The sequence below is a fragment of the Vulpes vulpes genome, chromosome 2, assembly GCF_048418805.1.
Source record: "Vulpes vulpes isolate BD-2025 chromosome 2, VulVul3, whole genome shotgun sequence".
Taxonomy (NCBI): Eukaryota; Metazoa; Chordata; class Mammalia; order Carnivora; family Canidae; genus Vulpes; species Vulpes vulpes.
In genome coordinates, this window is record NC_132781.1 from 86025053 (window position 1) to 86044184 (window position 19132).

Here is a 19132-nt window from a genome sequence, read left to right on the forward strand (position 1 = left end):
CGACCCGTCTGATTTGGGTCATGGGTTCCTCTCCTCCTTCTGGGCACATGTCTTTCCATCCATTAGGAGGTGGGATCTACTCCTCCCAACTCCCTGCCCTTGAGTCTGGGCCTGACCCCATTAACTCCCTTGACCGAGAAGATATGGCACAAGGAATGTTCTGGAACTTGCATGCCCAGCCTTACCTGGACTGGAACCTCCGCCTTCGGTCTCGTGAAAGCCCGCTAGCTTTCTGGGTATGAGAACCTCGAGACCACTGTGCCGTGAGACAGCTCAAACTACAACGTGGGTGGTCTCTGTTGGTGGGAACACACAAGGCAAGCTCCCCCACCCCCGCCCCCCCGTCCACGAGGCGAGGTCCTGGGGCACCAGGCACGTTGGGGAAGGCTTTCTGGACCTTCCAGCCCGGCCCTGACAGCCGCGGAGGACGACCCGCTAACACCACGAGGCACAGAACTGCCCCGCTGAGCTGCTCAACGCAGGGAAATCTTGAGAAATAATACATTGTTGTTATTTTAAGCCACTAAGTTTGGTTTCCTGCCCAGGAATAGAGAACAAAAGCAGTCAGGAGGAAAAAGAAACAAATAGAAAAACAAATTATATAAATACATCCTAGTGACACGGCAAAAAGACACAAAACGACCAAGATGTGGCAGGCGCGCATCTCCACAGAACGCCCGCACACCTGGTTCGGTTGTGCTTTATTTTCTCACTAAATGCACTTGCTCTTTTAACTCGGCTGTAGCCAAAGAACGACTGACACTACTGTGTTCCTCCCCAAATGGCGTGCAAGGGCTCCCTGCCCCCCTGTAAGAGAATGTGATATGCAAAGTCACTGGACCACTGTCTTGCATAACAAACCAAAAGTCTTTTGACATCAGTGAGAAAATTCCTCAAGAATGCAGAGGACATAATGCCAATTGTTAAGTGTGAAATTCCAGGGTATTAACCCTTTGGGCGATGCTGTCTTATTCAGTTTTATTTGTGGCTGATCAAAAGAACCGTGAAACTAGATCAGAAAATCACGCACCCACTTCCACTGCCTGCTTAAAAAACCTCTATAGGTATGTGCTCCTTTTAGGGTCTCCAAAATGTCCTGTATTTGAGCAACCAGGTTTTATTTATTTTTTTAAAAAAATATTTTATTTATTTATTCATGAGAGAGAGAGAGAGGCAGAGACACAGGCAGAGGGAGAAGCAGGCTCCATGCAGGGAGCTCAATGTGGGACTCTATCCCGGGACCCCAGGATCACGCCCTGGGCTGAAGGCGGCCCTAAACCACTGAGCACCCCCCCCCCCCCCAGGCTGCCCCCAGGTTTGAAGTCATGAAAGATCACTACCATTTAAGACGGTGTCCAGCCTAGTAAGCCTCAGAATTCACAGCAGAAATCCGGATCCATTAGCTGTCACCCAGCCCTGTAACACTTCCCTTAGGAATGCAAGGCCATGGTCAAGTGCCACCAGGTCTGAACAAGGACAGAGGACCCCCTAGATTTACTTAGCAGGAAAGTGGTCAGGGGTGTGGAAAAAATGAGAGTGGTTCAGACAGGAAGGCAGGGCTTGTTGGTTTTTCTGGTTTCCAACTTTACGCTCTTCTTACCACTAGCCCTCACTGCTCACTAAAATAATCGCTCAAAATTCGAAAGAACATGAGAAGAGAGTTATAAGCTCAGAAAGGGAGTTAACGGGACTCGGTCTACATGGAATCTAACAAGATGATGAGTGAGGGAGAATGTAAACAGAGGAGAGAAGAGATACACGTGATTAAATAAGATCTTTGCTAAGTCAACTATGGTTGTTACTCCAAGAGAATTCAAAAAAAAATTTTTTTTTGCAAGTAAATGGAAAACCGATCCAACTATACGCCTTCCATCTCCTTGATGCATTCCCAGGAGATAAAATGCAGTGAAATCCTCTGAAAACCAGTAAGCACAGTGCTAGTAGAGAATATTTATTGGGTGCTTGTTACATGTCAGACGGGATTGGCGTTTTCTAGAAACCATATACTCAACCCTTTGAAACGGTTCTTAAGTTCCTGGTTTCACCGTGAAGAAACTGAGACCTAAAGGGATTATGCAACTTGCCCGAGGTTCTACAGGTAGCAAGAGGCCGGCCCAGGCTTCCACGCGTGTCTGGATGGCCAGAAGGCCTGCCTCTCCTACCAAGTAGAGGACACGGTGCGTCCCAGAGCTTGGAGACCTTCCTCCGAATTCTGCAGAGATGAACAGGAAATGAATTACACAAGCATTTTTCATTTCATGTCTAGACTCTAGGAAACAACCCATAACCCACTAGGAAGCAGACAAGAAGCATGGGGCTGTGAACCCGGCCCTGAAAATGCCTCCGAGGAGGACGGAGAAACAACAATCTGGACATTCAGTCGCGGTTTAGAAGGTCAGCACCAACTTCGGACAGATGTCCGGGACTTTAAAGGACAAATTTGCTTGTGTATTGTGCTGAACTGCCACACTCTCAACCGGGGGCTCACACTGCTGGTTTATTTCCAGTTTCAGCACTGAAGGTCACATAGAGGAAAAAAAAGAGAGAACCAGTTGGCTTTCAATGGAATTTTGGCTGAGTTTTCAGCCAGCATGTAATAAAGAAGTTATTCTCCTTGGGCGCATTCAATTTTTAGACTGCTAACGCATGGCAAACACACAGAAACTCTGTGTTTCAGAAAGATTCTAAGGAGGACCCAAAACTGGTGTAAAATCAGGGAAAGCCAATTTTCCTTAAACAGATTTACGTCCTGAGGATCACGTTGTAGCTATCTGGTGACTTTTGGAAAATAATTACAAAAACTAGAAAAATGGGATGACAAAGGAGACCTTCCTGATCTTTTTTAATACAGAGATCATTTTTAACCGTTTTTGCCTCATTGTTACATCTTTGAAATTCCTACATAAAGCTGTTTCCACTAAACTTAATTTCTCTAGGACTAGGGTCCACCCTACTCATTTCTGTGTTCCAAGCGTGCATTATGGTATCCGCCGTGGGGAAAGTCTGTGGTAAGCATTTAGTGCTGTTCACCAAATATTTCTGATTTCTCTCCCTCCAAGAACATGAGAAGATCATGCCTTCCTGCCTGCTGGACGTAGGCATGGCCGCTGACACGCCTTGGCTCGCCTTTTATCAACTGGCCACTGAAACGTGAGTGCAAGTAATATCACTTCTAGGACAAATCCCTTAAGATGCCGTACGTGAGTCACCATGTTTCGTGTCCTTCCCTTCACGTGGTGACTGACAGCAGTCCAGATGGGGAGGGCCCCCCCAACAGCCATCCAGGACTGAGCTTCACCCTACACCAGCCCTCCACAGACACGTACCATAAACAATAATGAAAACTTGATTCTCTTTTTAAATTCATTTTTATGGGAAGCCCCAGTGGCGCAGCAGTTTAGCACCGTCTGCAGCCTGGGGCATGACCCTGGAGACCCCGGATCAAGTTCCACGTCGGGCTCCCTGCATGGAGCCCGCTTCTCCCTCTGCCTGTATCTCTGCCTCTCTCTGTGTGTCTCTACGAATAAATAAATAAAATTAAAAATAAATAAATAAATTCATGGATCACGACCTGAGCCAAAGGCAGACGCTCAACCACCAAGCCACCCAGGCGTCCCGAAAACCTTATTCTCTTAATAACTGAGATAGGAGGGATCCCTGGGTGGCGCAGCGGTTTGGCGCCTGCCTTTGGCCCAGGGCGCGATCCTGGAGACCCGGGATCGAATCCCACATCGGGCTCCCGGTGCATGGAGCCTGCTTCTCCCTCTGCCTGTGTCTCTGCCTCTCTCTCTCTCTCTCTGTGACTATCATAAATAAATAAAAGTTAAAAAAAAAATAATAACTGAGATAGGAGCGTTGTGTGTTACTGCGGCATGACCTAGCACACTCCAAGTGATTAAAAAAAAAAATTCTAAGTGAAACTTTTCAATGAAGAAAACTCAAGAAAGGAAAACCTGAAGATGATAGGTGGAATGACCACTGCCACTGAAACCGTGGTTTTTTTTTCATAATCCCCTACAAGTGCAAACCTGAGAATAGTGCCCTTACCCCAGCCCGACACGAGCACTACTACAACCAAGCCGACTACTGGTTTAAATGGAGTCAGCATCCTGCTGCCGAATGCCCCTGCCGTCAGCACCACCTCACTAGGACACTAAGGTCTGTAGAGAACAGCCTGTTCCCATCTTTTATGCCAGAATAACAGGTTTGTTCCTCAGAAACGAGTACCCTTCACTCGATGACCGAACACCGTAAATTTATATTTAATAATATATTTAATAACACATTAAATATTATATTTAAATGAATTATTTAAATTATTAAATTTTTAATTTAATAAATAAATTTAATTAAATACACAAATTTTTAATTTAAATTATTATTTAAATTATATTTAAATAAATTATTATTAAATAGTATATTTAATAATAATAATATCTGACCAAGAAGTCAGAGCACTGGAAGCAGAAACCAAATGCTGCTTTATAGAACAAGAGAATTTAAGGAGCCCAAGGGGAAAATGAGAAGGATAAAGCAACACCCACCCCCACGTGCACACACACCATACATGGAAGAAAACGGTGCACAGACGGGCCGTAATACCAAAAATGTGCTGTGCAGTTAGGCAGAAAGAACTCTGCAGCCACATGAGCCCGACCTTTGCTGGGACACACCTGGAGCACTCGCACCTGCTCCTTACGCTGCTGCTAGCATCCTAGGCACACCACTGCCTCCCTTCCCCAGTGGGTCACGAATGATGAGGCCCCTTCATGTGCAACTTAGAAAGGGAAAGGATGGATGGATGGATGGATGGATGGATGGAAGGAAATCAAGAATCAAGAAAGAAACACAGCCAAACGTTTGAGAGGGAACACATGTAGGAAACCCATGAAGGTCCCTAAGGCAGCGGTGAATAACCACCTTCATGAAGCAACTCAACTCCTGCCTCCCAGCCTCAGCCTTGCCCTCTTTTTTCCTTTTTTTTTTTTATAAATCTATTTTTTATTGGTGTTCAATTTGCCAACATACAGAATAACACCCAGTGCTCATCCCGTCAAGTGCCCCCCTCAGTGCCCGTCACCCAGTCACCCCCACCCCCCCGCCCTCCTCCCCTTCCACCACCCCTAGTTCATTTCCCAGTTAGGAGTCTCTCATGTTCTGTCTCCCTTTCTGACATTTCCCACTCATTTTTTCTCCTTTCCCCTTTATTCCCTTTCACTATTTTTTATATTCCCCAAATGAATGAGACCATATAATGTTTGTCCTTCTCCGATTGACTTATTTCACTCAGCATCATACCCTCCAGGTCCATCCACCTCGAAGCAAATGGTGGGTATTTGTCGTTTCTAATGGCTGAGGAATATTCCACTGTATACATAGACCACATCTTCTTTATCCATCATCTTTCGATGGACACCGAGGCTCCTTCCACAGTTTGGCTATTGTGGCCATTGCTGCTATGAACATCGGGGTGCAGGTGTCCCCGTGTTTCACTGTATCTATATCTTTGTTGCCCTCCTTTTCCATTCGCACCCAGATAATGACAGATCCCAGGTGTGGACTCTGTAATCTCTCCTCCATAGTACCTGAAACCACGGTCTAGCTGTTGCTCCAAGCGTTTCATTAAAAAGCCAGACCCATTGACTTCCAGAGTTGGGACGAACCTACAGGAACATCTAGTCAGCTGACTGGCACCTTGTACAGATGGGAAGGTTGAATGACTCGCTTAAGGTCACACACCTGAATAGCTGTAAGCCGCTCGGGCTCTGCAAACCATCAACAAGGACCGACTCCTTGTTTACCTTCAGACTGTCGACCTACTTGCTCTCTCTACCACTTTTATTTTCTCCCCGTTAAGTAGCTCTTTTCACTTTCAATCAACCCTAAGGGATCTTGACATCAATCAACCTCTCCTGGCATTTCCCCATCTCTACCTCTTTTTAGTTCATGTTAACACAAGCTTATAGAGCAGTTACTACGCGCTGGGCATTGTTCTAAGCGCCTTAGAAATATTGACTTATTTAGGGGCACCCGGCTGGCTCAGCTGGTAAAGGATGCAATTCTCGATCTTGGGGCTGTGAGCTCAAGCATGTTAGGTACAGAGATTACTCGGTAACAAAATATTTTTTGAAAAAGTTTTTTAGGGGGATCCCTGGGTGGCTCAGCGGTTTAGCACCTGCCTTTGGCCCAGGGTGCGATCCTGGAGTCCCGGGATCAAATCTTGCATCAGGCTCCCTGCATGAAGCCTGCTTATTCCTCTGCCTGTGTCTCTGCCTCTCTCTCTATCTATCATAAAAATAAATCTTTAAAAAAAAAGTTTTTTAAAGAAGTATTAATTTATTTTATCACCATGATGGGGGGGGAGTACTATTATTATCCTCATTATGCAGATGAGATGCAGAGCAATTAAGTGACTTGCGCTCAGTCCACCGCCAGCAGCAGAAGACCACGTAGACTGGGCTCGGAGTTGGGTTTTTTAGCACCGTCCGCCGCTCCGTTGCTGCATCCCCTTCCTTCCCGAAGATCAGAAAGTCAACGCTCCCCCTGCCTCATCGAGAGGTCACCTTTGAAAAATACGACTTTCAGAGTAATCTAGCCATTGGGCTGTTAAGACCACCCAAGGAAAACTGCTTATTTTTCCCTCGCACACATTCTGGAGCCTTTTTGTTCTAACGGCAGAACACATGGAGGGGAAAAGAAATCAGTAAACTATTCTTTTTTTTTCCCACACGGACTGACCATTTGGTGTGTAAACAAGGTGAGGAAACTGAGCTAAGCCCCGAGGACTAGACAATGTGGTACGAGTTAAAGATAAAGCTAAACTTGCGCTGAATTCATCGGGGATGATTGATTGGAACCTAACCGGGGAACTCGTGTGTTTGTTCAATCTGAAGAAGGAAGGAGCCCTGTTTTGGTAAGATAACCTTAAGTCTGGCTTCTGTTTTATTTTTGTTATGTATTTTTGTAGTTTGGGGGTATGAGCAGGAGTGCAAAGGTCTCCTGGCTAAAGCTCCTTTGTTAAGATCCAGAAAAACAAACAATCAACAGCGATGTTTTGGAACATCCCAGAGCTGCCCTGCACTCAAATATTTTACCTTCCATTTATTTAAGGAAATGAGCACACAAAGGCTTCCAGAATTGTGTTTGACCCAGTGGAGGTCACTACACGGGACCACACCGTATTCTTGCATAAGACGCGGAGAGGGCAGTAGGGTAGGAAGGAGGAAATGGCCATGCAGACTGATAAATACAAAACTGCCCATTCTCTTGACCCTCGGGCAGACAGAAAATAAAACCCACCTTCTGCGAGCGTGGCAAGAGCAGCTTCACCTCGAAGGCAATCTTTACGGGGTACTTGGGGTGTGCGTGACGAGGCCATCCTCTGAGTCGGAAGAAACAGACCCCAGGCACCCCACGGCAGAAAGAGGGAAGGGACAGTAAGAGCAGTGGACGTTCTCCAAAACTTCAGATTTCAGCCTCAAAATGTCAACCTCCGCAAACTTCCCAAGAACTGTTTAAACGCAGTTTAATAAAAATAAATAAATAAATAAATAAATAAATAAATAAATAAATAAATAAAATAAAATGCAGTTTAACACCCCTGATCCAAAAAAATAAAAAATAAAAAATAAAAAATAAATTTAAAAAAAAGTCCCTGATCCATCCATTCCCTGATCATCAGCTGCTGGAACTGGGAGGGGCCAAAGGTCGATCGATCATTGATCGGCTTGATGCATGGGCATGCGTCCTGGCCCAGGAGCCGTGAGACCCGCCGGTGTAGACTGTAGCACCCCTGCTCCATCGGCGGCCTCAGAGGCGGGCGGGCTCCCTACGATTTCAACAAAAGCATCAGGCAGGTGTGTTTTTACGTGGCAAGAGAAGTGAAGGTATTTTACCCACTGTCCCTCCCGTAATGATCGCTTCTCCTGAGAGTGAAACCGACCGCTGCTCGAAGGCCGTGGGTGCTAAGCACGCAAGCCCGCACGGGTGCGTGGTCCCAGCGAGGCCCAGGAGGGCCGCCCCGGGCTGTCAAGCTGCGTGGGGGGGTGGGCGGCTCTTCTGAGCCCCAGGCGTTCCTCGCCAACCCCAAGCCTAACGGGGTGGGGGGAGTCCCTGGTAGGACACGGCAGTGCTGTGTGCAAACAGCCGGGGCACAGGTCAGATTCTTTACACCTGGGGAATCAGCTTTTCCAAATCTCGTCCCAGGCACGGAAGGCGGGGCCGCGGCGACACCCTCTGGGAGGAAGGCTCGGACCGGCGCTGCTGGGGCCCGTGACATCTCCAGGGTCGCCGCGATCCGGTGGTGACCCGCAGATCTCACGTTAGTCCCCTACGGGACACGCATACGGAGCCAGCCTCCAGCGGTCACGAGCAGGAACGCAGACATCCGCTGCCCACGCCCCTGTGCGCGGACGTGACGAGGCCTAAGAGCCACCTGCACTTCTGTGGGCCCCGCGGGCACCCTCGGTTCCGCCGTCAGCCCCACTTTCAGACCAGAAGTGGCCACGTGCGCACGAAGGGCCCGAGGGGCCGCAGCACGTCTCGCACCCGGCGCCCGGCCGCCCGGAGGCCCCGCTTCCCCCAACAGCCACGAAGCCACGAGTCCGAGGGCCCGCGCGTGAGCGGGAGCCCAGGGCAGCCCTGCGGGGACGGGACGGGACGGGCCGGGACGGGGGCTGGGGAGCAGTGCCCACTGACACCATTGTGTTGGGGAAGAGGATGGCAAGTCCAACAAGTTGCAGGAAACAGGGGCAGCAGGTGACAGGACTAGCGACAGTGGCAGGAAAGAGCCGCTGAGCGCCGGGAAGGGCCCCGGGGGGAACGTGCATCCGTGGGAAGAGGGGTAAGAGCAAGAGCCGAGGCCAGAACCGCTCCCGGGTGCTCCGGCCCGTGCCGATCTGAAGCCGTGGCCTCTGAAGTCCACCTGCCTCGTGTCCCAAACCTTCCTAGGGGTCCGCACAAGAGCAGACTGGGCTCCTCTGGATTTACAGGCCCCTCAGCTCCAGGGCCAAAGCCAGGCTGCTCAGGGTCGCGGTAAAGGGCGGGAGGGACCACGAGGGCGAGCGGGAAGCTCGTGGCTGTGGGCAAACACTTCGACAGCCAAGGTCACGGCCACTGGGGATGCGACAGGGGCGCCCGGATGGACAACCACAGCGGGAGACCTCCTGTCTTCTGGAGACGCAGACACGCCTCCAAAAAAAAAGAAAGAAAAGAAAAGGAACACAGATTTCCTCCGGGAAACAAGACAAACGGTACCAACGGCCACTCCGACCCCGAGGAATCCACGTCTGAAGGCCGCGGCCGGTGGCAGCCACGGACACCAGAAGAGCTGCGAGCCGTGGCCCCCAGCTCCCAGCGCACAATCCCCGAGGCCCAAAGGCCCCGAGACACCGAGTGCGTAGGTTTGCTCAAGGCTCAGTTTGTGACAAAATCTGACCTGAATTTGCCCGAAGCTGTGTATTCTCTGCATTTATGCAACGTGACCATTCCCGCCATTACAAGGACAAAGAGTCCATGTGTTTGCGCAGCAGGGGCCGCTACTCGGGGTGCCACGCATGGCACGGTCTGCAGCCTGGAGATAATGTGGAAATCCCTGGAACGCGAGACGCCCTCGGCCCCAGAGCTCAAGGGGTGGCCATGGGTCCGTGCCCGGTGCGGCTACTCCACACTGCCGGGAAGTCTGAGACACGCACCTGGGCCGGCGGGTAAGCGGTGACAGGCGGCCCCTTGTGAGCGCGGCGCTCGGGTCCCGCAGCTGAGGCCGGGCCGCCCCGTGCAAGCTGTGGTCGGGCAGGGCCACATGCAGTGGGAGCAGCGTGGACTTCCGCGGCCAGAGGGGGGCACTTCGGGCCCACGGTCCCACACACACGTGGCTGCGAGAACGGGACTCTGGCCACGTCCCAATGCAAATAGGGGCCGGGGACTACCGCTGACGCCAGACCCGCGCCTGCCCTCCCCCTGCCAGGGCCCCTGTGGCCACGTTGCTTAAGTCTTGCAGAAACCCAGCGACACGGAAGCCGTGGGTGATCCCGCGAGGAGACCCAGCGGACGCAGCATTGACCCGAGGCCGCGGAGCCGTCCCTCCTCCGCCCACCCAGCCAGGGCTGCCGTCTGGAGACAATGGGACACTCGTTTCCTTCCTGGTCAGGGATTGTCTCTCCCCACGGGACAGGTCCCGGGCAGGCTCTCAGTCACGGGGGTCGGCGTCACCGGGGCCACCCGCCTGCCGCCTGGACGACACCAGCTGCTCTCCGCTCCGGCGCCACTGAAATCACCTCCCACTGCATCTCCAAACACAGTCACGCGTGTTCGCGACCATGACTGCCTCCGACTCGATCTGAAACACGAGCGCGCTGTGGAAGCTCAGCCCCACGGGTGCCCTGGCCACACATGCAAATCCCACACGCGCTGGGCCACAAGATGGGGCCCAGGACGTCCGGGTAGGTGTCGTCGGAGAACGGCCAGGTCCCGTCTGGTGACAGCCCCCGAGGTCCCATCCCGCCTCGGCACCCAAGCCCGGATGGAGGCCGATCCGTGGCCACCTCTGATGCGTGGCCGCAAGGTCACCCCAAGTCAGGGACACTCGCGGGACCCACGGCCCACCACTTGCTGTGGCCTCGGGAGCTGGGGAAGCCCGGGCCACCCCACCCGGTGCTCCCCTCGGGGCCCCTCCCGCATCACCCCCAAGCGCCCAGTGTGGTGGACCCAGGGCCAGGGCTGTCCCCTCGGCCGCCGCCTTGGAGAGGAAAGTCCTGGCTCCACTCGGAGCCTGCGCCCGAGGGGCAACCCTCTGGCCATCCTGCCTGCCGAGGCCCAGGGCACGGGCACCCACACAGCAGGCGCTACTGGTTCCCACGCTGGCCGCCGCGGGTGAAGACACAGCCACCTTCTATTGCCCAAGCCACACAAAGTCACAACCTGGCCAGGCCGGTGGCTCCGCAACACAGCCAACAAGCCCCCCACAGTTTCCCTGGTCTACTGCAGGGGTCACTTTCTGTGTCTGAAGAAACTAGGGATTCTCTTTCTTCTTGTTTCTCCTGTGTCCTCGTATACACTTTCAGATTTAAATATTCACCTTAAAAATTTTATTTGAAATAAGGTAATGCTAGGGGATCCCTGGGTGGCTCAGCGGTTTGGCACCTGCCTTTGGCCTCGGGTGTGACCCTGGAGACCCGGGATCGAGTCCTGCGTTGGGCTCCCTGCGTGGGGCCTGCCTCTCCCTCTGCCTGGGTCTCTACCTCTCTCTCTCTATGTGTGTCTCTCATGAATAAATAAATAAAATCTTAAAAAATAAAATAAAATAAGGTAATGCTAATCGTTCAGGTAATTTCCAAAGAAAGGGAGACTATCTGGGGAGTGACCGCCAGAGCTCACCGCAGAAGACAAAGCACCCGCTGTGATCCACGCATCTCTGTTCATTTTGAGAATCGCGTCCTTTGTATAGTTCTGCCTTCAAGGAAAGTCCAATTGACCGTTTCATTAGAAATGCCATCTCCCGTCTTATGCTTTCCACGCTCATTATGACATCAGCAAGCAGACAGAAGAGGACCAGGGGCAATTCTAAAACCATCAACAAAAGTAACATCAGGGGTCATTTCAAAATAGCTACTATGAGGGGCGCCCGGCTGGCTCAGTCCGTAGGCTGTGCACGTCCTGACCTCAGGGTCATGAGCTCAAGCCCCAGGTCGGGGTCAGAGTTCACTTAAAAAGCAAACAGAAGGGGATCCCCGGGTGGCTTAGCAGTTTAGCGTCTGCCTTTGGCTCAGGTCGTGATCCTGGAGACCCGGGATCGAGTCCCACGTCGGGCTCCCTGCATGGAGCCTGCTTCTCCCTCTGCCTGTGTCTCTGTCTCTCTCTCTGTGTCTATCATGGATAAATAAATAAAATCTTAAAAAAAAAAAAAAACTACTCTGAACCTCAGTTTCCCCATATGTAAAGCAGGGCTAACAGCTACTAATAATGTGCTAGCTTATTGTTATAAGCGTAAATGTCTTAATATACTCCTTTCTGGAGTCCTGTTTTAAGATCAAAAACAACCGTTCAACACAAGGCAGAGCAGAAAGCTCTCCAGACTTAGAATCAGGAGACTCACGTGGGGTGCAGCTCTGCGAATCTGCTCGGGCAAGCCAGTCGTGTGGCCCCCGGCGTCTGGGTCACCCCCACGTAGTCTTGGTTCTGGCCCAGGCGCTCCTCCGAGGGGCTTACCCACGTGGGCCTCCTCTGCACGGCAGTCCTCTGAGGTGACTCCTGGGAGCCCCACTTCTCGACAAGGAACCAAACCACAGAACAGTTAAATAAGTCACTCCGGGTCTCACGGGTCAGGGTCTCACAGGTCGTGGTAGGACTAGATTCAACGCTCAGACATTTAGCATCGTGGCACTGACAGTCCTCATGGACACCGTCAAATGGTGAGAACCACTGCGGTGGTTGTAAGGCCCGAAGATCCAGGCCAAGGTCTATGTGCTACGCCATGTGAGTGTTAGTCATCGTGCTGTCCCTTCAGGAAACCTGGCATACGGCACTCGGAATAAGGTCTACAACAACCACGACTGGTAAGAATAAATTCAAATTGGCCCACATACAATAAAATGTGCTTTCTCCAGCATTCTTTGCAATGAGGAATCTCTATCATCCAGCTCTTGGCAGCCACAGGGTAACACCTGCTGTCAAACCTTCCCAAGCCAAAGCCATCTCTTCCACGCTCTGCACTATGGAGCTAGGGAATTTCAGCGGACGACCTGCCAAGATGTGAACACATCTCAGGAGCCTCCTGAGGCTAGTGTGTTGGCCCTGCCTTCAGGGCTTCCAGAAACTTACCTCCTTGGGGAGGAGGAACTGAGTTAAGTAAACCCAAGGCGTGGTTCGTATTCTGAAGTCTTTTGTCCAACTCATCTATCAAATAACTAAGTTCTAGCCAACTCTTGAAATAAAGTTGGCATATAATGGAACGCAATTAGCCCTCTGGTAATCTCAAGAGGCCCCAGGCTAGATTCTGGAATCATCTTGTTCGGTCCTACACCCTAAATCCAAACCATGGCTCCAGTAGGTCTTTTACTCTGGCCTCTACTGCCAATGGATTTTTATACAGATGATATGGTGACGACTTCAACTAACAGACTTGCAAAACTGTGGTGGAGAGAAACATTTTTTAAAGCCCTACTATTTAATTTATAATATATATAATACTATAATATATATAATATAATAATATATAATATATAATTATAATATATAAATATATATGATATATAAAATAATATATAATTATATTATATATAATATAATAATAATATATATAATAATATAATTTATAATGGCTATTATCCATCAAAGCGCTATCCTGGCCAGTCTCACATGTTAGCCCAGTTAATCCCAACCACCTGTGAGGCAGGTATCCTCATCCTGCCCCACCTTTACACACGGGAAAGCTGAGGCCCCCATGTCTGGCCAACAGTGTCCCCCTAATTTCTCATCACTCAGGTCTCAGCTGAAAGGTCAGCCGGCCAGCGGAAGGCAACAAGTCCCCTCCTTCTCACTTCTCAGACCCCCATCACGTCATCTTGTTGAGTTTTATCCACAGCACCTGATCTTATCTGAAATCCTGTATTTATTTAGTGTCTGTCTCCAGCAGAATGTCAGTTTCTGAGAGCAAAGGAACTTGTCTGCCTGGTTCAAAGTTCAGTGACAATGAACTCAATGGCAGTCACAAGAGCTGGCAAAGAATAGGCACTTAAGTATGAGAGGAAGGAAGGAAGGGGGGAGGGAAGGAGGGGGGACAAAGGGAGGGAGGGGGGGAGGGAGGAAATGCAGATGCCTCTATAAATTTCTCCATTAGGAGAAAGGTTTATTTTATGCATTAGAAGGAACTTTGTGACTTAGAAATGATGTCAAATTCTGAGGCACATAAACGAAAGAAAGTTGTGGGCAGCCCGGGTGGCTCAGCGGTTTAGCACCTGCCTTCGGCGCAGGGCGTGATCCTGGAGACCCGGGATCGAGTCCCACGTCGGGCTCCCTGCATGGAGCCTGCTTCTCCCTCTGCCTGTGTCTCTGCCTCTCTCTGTGTCTCTCATGAATAAATAAAACAAAATAAAATAAAATATTTTTTAAAGACTTTATTTATTTATTCATAAAGACAGAGAGAGAGAGAGAGAGGCACAGACACAGGCAGAGAGAGAAGCAGGCACCATGCAGAGAGCCCAACATGGGACTCGATCCAGGGTCCCCAGGATCACGCCCCTAGGCCGCAGGTGGCGCTAAACCATGCACCACTGGGGCTGCCCTAAAATAAAATATTTTAAAAAACGAAAGAAAGTTGTGAAATAACTGGAAATTCAGAAGTAAAATGAGTGGCCTAATCTTTTTGGGGAAAAAAAAATGTTAGCCTGATTCTTTGTGAAATGTGGGTGATTTTCAATCCCAGAGCCATTGCACCTTTCAGAGACCTTTATCACTGGTAACATTCAAAACCTCTTGAAATATAGGTTTATTTCCCGGTTGGTAGTTGCTTATTGATTGCTCTTCACTGCTCTCCCTTCCCCAGCAGCACACCACACAGCACACACCCTGTCAGCCCTGTAAAGCCTGAGTTAACAGAGTTGCACGGTCACAAGCAGCGTCTAAAATTGGAATTTGGCAGACTGACCACACGCACCAGCCCCGGAATCCAGCAAACATCTGGGCCAGCGAGTGTGAGAAAGTTCTGCAGTAACAAAAGTTTCTGAAGCAACAGTGAGGGCTGCAAGCCCAGGGGCAACAAGGCACCGGTGCCACCAGGAGGCCCAGCAACCAGGCCTCACCGCCTGGGGTGGCTCCCGGGAGCTTGGCGGCTTCGTGGCACCGCCGCGCCCGGTGACGGGCGCCGAGGCGAAGCTGCACAACTGCGTAGTCTCCCCCCGTGCGCGGGTGGCTGCGGATTCCTGTGCCAGCTGCTGAACAGCAGCTCACCCCGTGCAGAACCTTCTGGCACACTGGTGGGCGGCCCAGGCAGGTTTAAGTTTTACAGCTTCCGTAGAATGTAGGATAGTCACTGGGTTCATTAGATTTGTGAAAGGTAGAGGCTTTGTTTGCTGACGGAAAGAGGCACTCGCTGGCTTGCAAGCTCTAGTTCCAGAGTCACCGAGGTGTCACGCTCCCTGCGTACTGGCCAAACCTGCGCGCCCCTCACCGGTACTGCGAATTTGAAGTCTAGTGGATTCCCGAGACCCAGGAAACACAAAAATAGCGAGGAGGGAGAGAAATAAAGAAGGAATCTTGGGTATTTCTTGTTTTGCATAAGAAACCAGAAGTTTCTTTTGGTGACAGCCATCATCCGCCGCTTCATTTCGTTAACTATAAAATATGTTCATTGTAAAAAAAAAAAAAAAAAGATGTTTCCGATCAAATCGAAAAGTGCCCTACGGAAAGCAAAAGCTCCCCCACAGATTCAGTCCCTAGAGGCAACTGCTGATGATTCTTTGGCAGATGACCTACCCGGGGCTCGCTCTTCTCCGCTCACGATATGCCGACGGCACTGTCCACGCTCACCTTCCACTTGCTCTTTATCCACATCCAAATCCGTCTGCACCTCTTCCTAAGCTACGCGCATACTTAGTTCTCCTCCATCTGTAAATCGAGAATGCTGACAGCCTGACGGGAGGGGGGGGTGTCACAAGGATTAAAGGAGATATTTGTTAGACCTGCAGAACAGGACTTGGCGCATCATGTAAGATTCAGTGACTCTCATGACCATCGGCTGCACAGTATTACACGGTGTGTACGTGGCGTCGGCCCTCCAGCAACGCCCTCGTGTTAGAAGTCGCAGTCGTTTCCAGCTTCACTGTTACAAACAGCTCTGCGATAAAGATCGTAGCTTACATTCCAATATGACGACTTCTTTCATATTACCTTCTATTGCCCAGCATCCGAAAATTTACAGAAAAAAAAAATATTCACATCTGTCCACTTGGGTTGACATCGATGCTTTGCAGGAGACAAATCAAGGTGCGAGGCTCAACGGAGAGGCAAGGACGTTCAGGATTCAAAACACGGAGTAAGTTGCTCAAGACCACCCAGCAAGTCCTGCCTCCACCCTGGCCACGTACTCGTGCAACCGCCTTTACGACATCAGTGCTCACTGCCAGGCCCCGTGCTGGGCACCGGGAATATGAAGATGCAGACAAGGCCCTCAGAGGACCTCCAGGCTAGCGGGTAGGCAGCTACTTTTGTTTTTTAGTAACTGTATGGTGTTCCAAGCATGACGGGAGGCACGTGCATGAGGAGCAGCCCCAGACATGCGGACAAAGGAGGTGATGCACGGTGGAAGCACAGAGGCCTCTGAGAGCCAGGGAGGTTTCCAGAAGCTGTCCTCCAGAGCTGAGCCCAGATGCACGCACAAGGGTGGGCCTCCCCCCCCCCCGCCCCCCTGCTTCTGGCCCTGGTCTGCTTCTCCCACACCACGTTATCTCATAAACTCAGAGAACCTAGCTCACGGAGGCCTGCAAAGATACCATAGCCAGGCTACTGCCACCAAATTTCTCTCTGAGGAGGGAATAACAGAGGGGATGAAAAGCTTAAGGAACATTTCACTTTAACTGGATGTTTAAGGAAAAAAAAAAATCATGGGACACGTGGGTGGCTCAGCAGTTGAGCATCTGCCTTCGCAGGGCGTGACCCTGGGGTCCCGGGATCAAGTCCCACGTCGGGCTCCCTGCATGGAGCCTGCTTCTCCCTCTGCCTGTGTCTCTACCTCTCTCTGTCTCTCATGAATAAATAAATAAAATCTTTAAAACAAAAAAAATTTTTTAAAGCATCATCTCAATAAATCAACACAATATTTCCACGAAACCAGGATGCTCTCTCCCTATTGTATGTATGGGGGAAACGAGCTTGAGGGGCATTAACTACTAAACGGGAAGATTAAGTCCTAAACTAAGATTCAATTTCAAATCTCACATTCCTGACCATTGTGTTATGTGTACTTTCCTTTTAATCCATAACAAACTTTTAAAATATTGTGAATGTAATACGTGCACAATACACTTTAAAAACATAAACGGGGGAGCCTGGGGTGCTCAGTCAGTGAAGCCTCTGCCTGCGGCTCAGGTCATGACCTCGGGGTCCTGGGATCGAACCCCGTGTCAGGCTCTCCACTCAGTGGGGAGCCTGCTTCTCCCTCTCCTTCTGTCCTTCCCCCTGCACATCCTCACTCGCTCTCTGTCAAATAAATAAAAATTAAAAAAGAAATTAAAACACTGAACAATTTTCCTCTTTTTTAAAAAGATTTATTTATTCTATTTATTTGAGAGAGACAGTGAGAGCACACGCAGGGGGAGGGACAGAGGGAGCAGGAGAACAAGCTCCCCGTGGAGCAGGGAGCTCAACATGAGGCTCGATCCCTGGACCCCAGGATCACGACATGAGCCAAAGGCCGAGCCACCCAGGCGCCCTGAACAATTTTACTCTTTATATATAGAGAACCACCTGCAAGATGTAAGTTCCTTTAAAGCACAAATTCATAGAACCTAATCATCACAGCTGGCTGACATTTGAATTCAAAACTGGCACCCTGACCGCGCTCCATGCTCCCGAAATCAGACGACCAGGACCAACTTCAGACAAAGGCTTCCGCGACGGTCAGTCGATGCAGCAACACCATGCATCACGTCTCGTCGGGCTCCAGGCCCAGCATCAGTCATGTTCACGACAAAAACGGCAATTGCCCAGGATCTGTCATATGGAGGCATGGTCCAAGCTGCGGCCAAGTCGAGGCACGTTAGCCGCGTGTGTCTAAACATCTGACTCTCATCACGACGCGAGAGTCAAGGCGGGCACCAGAGGTCTGTGAGTGCTGCTGTGAGGGCAGTGGTTGGGAGGAACACAGACTCCGAGGGGTGACGCCGGGGTAATGTCTTCCGAAAGTTTAAGGTCATCCGCTGTCACTGGCGGGTGACTTGTGTCTTCCAACACTTCCCCTTCCTCTCGCGGAGGATGCGGCTGTGGCCGGTGTCATCCAGCCAATGACGTGAGGCAGAGGACGGAGGAGAAGATTCCGTGGGAGTCCCTCGGCCCTCGGTGGTTTTCCTATTATTCATTGTTCTGTGTCGTCCACACACGCCCGCTTCCTGCCTCCCCTGTCCTGTTAAGATGAGTAACTGCGGATTATTTGGTTTTTTACTCCTTCCCAGATATTCTGGGGAATGAGTTATAATAAATCTGTAATCTAATCTCTTCTCATATAAACATACAGAACTGAAGTTTAAACTAAATATATTTATTACCCTCCGATGATATTTCCCATTCTACCAGGAAGGAGGGAGGCACGGCCCCCGCCCCTCACCCCAAGGTCAACCTCAGAGCCCCACACCAGCGTCCGACCTGTCATCCTCCGCCGTCAATCTCCCCTCTAGCCACTTCCTTCTTAGAAACCACAGCAACCTCTTCTAGTCTTTTTTTTTTTTCCTCCTTTTATCCAATTTATCCTCCTTCTGTTTGAGGTCAGTTTTCCATTATGTGGAACTGATCTGGACATTAACCGCCCCACAAGCAAAACCACAGCAGCCACGAGTGCAAATGGTACAGAGGTTAGCATCTCGTCCTCTCTCTTGGTGTTTACGTTCTATCTCTGCTGTTTTCTTAAAAGTTAAACCGTAGCTGGAATCTTCAGTGGCTCCACGAGACTTTGAACCCTTTGGCTGGATGATAACCTCTTGGAAGTTACCTTATGGCATACAAGAGCTCTGCTTTTTTTTTTTTTTTTTTTTAGCTTACTCAGCCTACATGCTCTATATAGTAAGATGGTTCTTTTTATGGTTTTATAAGACAAAGGGGACTTGGTGGAAAATAAGTAATGTCACTGGAAAAGTCTGAACAATCTACAGATCCATATGTAAAGGAGAAAGAAATTTCACATTTATCAGGTACCAGATACTTCCACATTTATGATTTCAATTGACCTCAGAGATGAAAGTAAGTAAGTTCATCCCGGCCCCCGAGCCTTTAGGTCAGGCATGAGGGTCTCCATCCTCCTGGCCTAGGACCTGTTGCTTACACGGGTTGCAAAGCTGGAAATCTGTTTACCCAGAAGGCACAAGTCAAGCATATTTGAAGGCAGAGGATATGTTTCGATCCTGGTTCTGTCCTAACTACCCCACAGCCT

At 50.1% G+C, this 19132-nt stretch overlaps 1 protein-coding gene across 37 annotated transcripts in view; it reads right to left on the minus strand.

The window, feature by feature from the left end:
* The window catches only part of LIMCH1 (LIM and calponin homology domains 1), a 300514-nt gene that overhangs the window by 230303 nt on the left and 51079 nt on the right, over positions 1–19132 (minus strand). The window contains exon 1 of one of the 37 annotated variants that reach the window (XM_072749139.1): positions 7300–7510. The exons of 34 other annotated variants lie outside the window; for them this stretch is intronic. The gene's annotated coding sequence lies outside the window, so the exon portion shown is untranslated. Of the gene's footprint in view, positions 1–185; positions 430–7299; positions 7511–19132 lie in introns of those variants that run through there. 2 more of the 37 variants (XM_072749128.1, XM_072749133.1) reach the window with 2 other exon arrangements.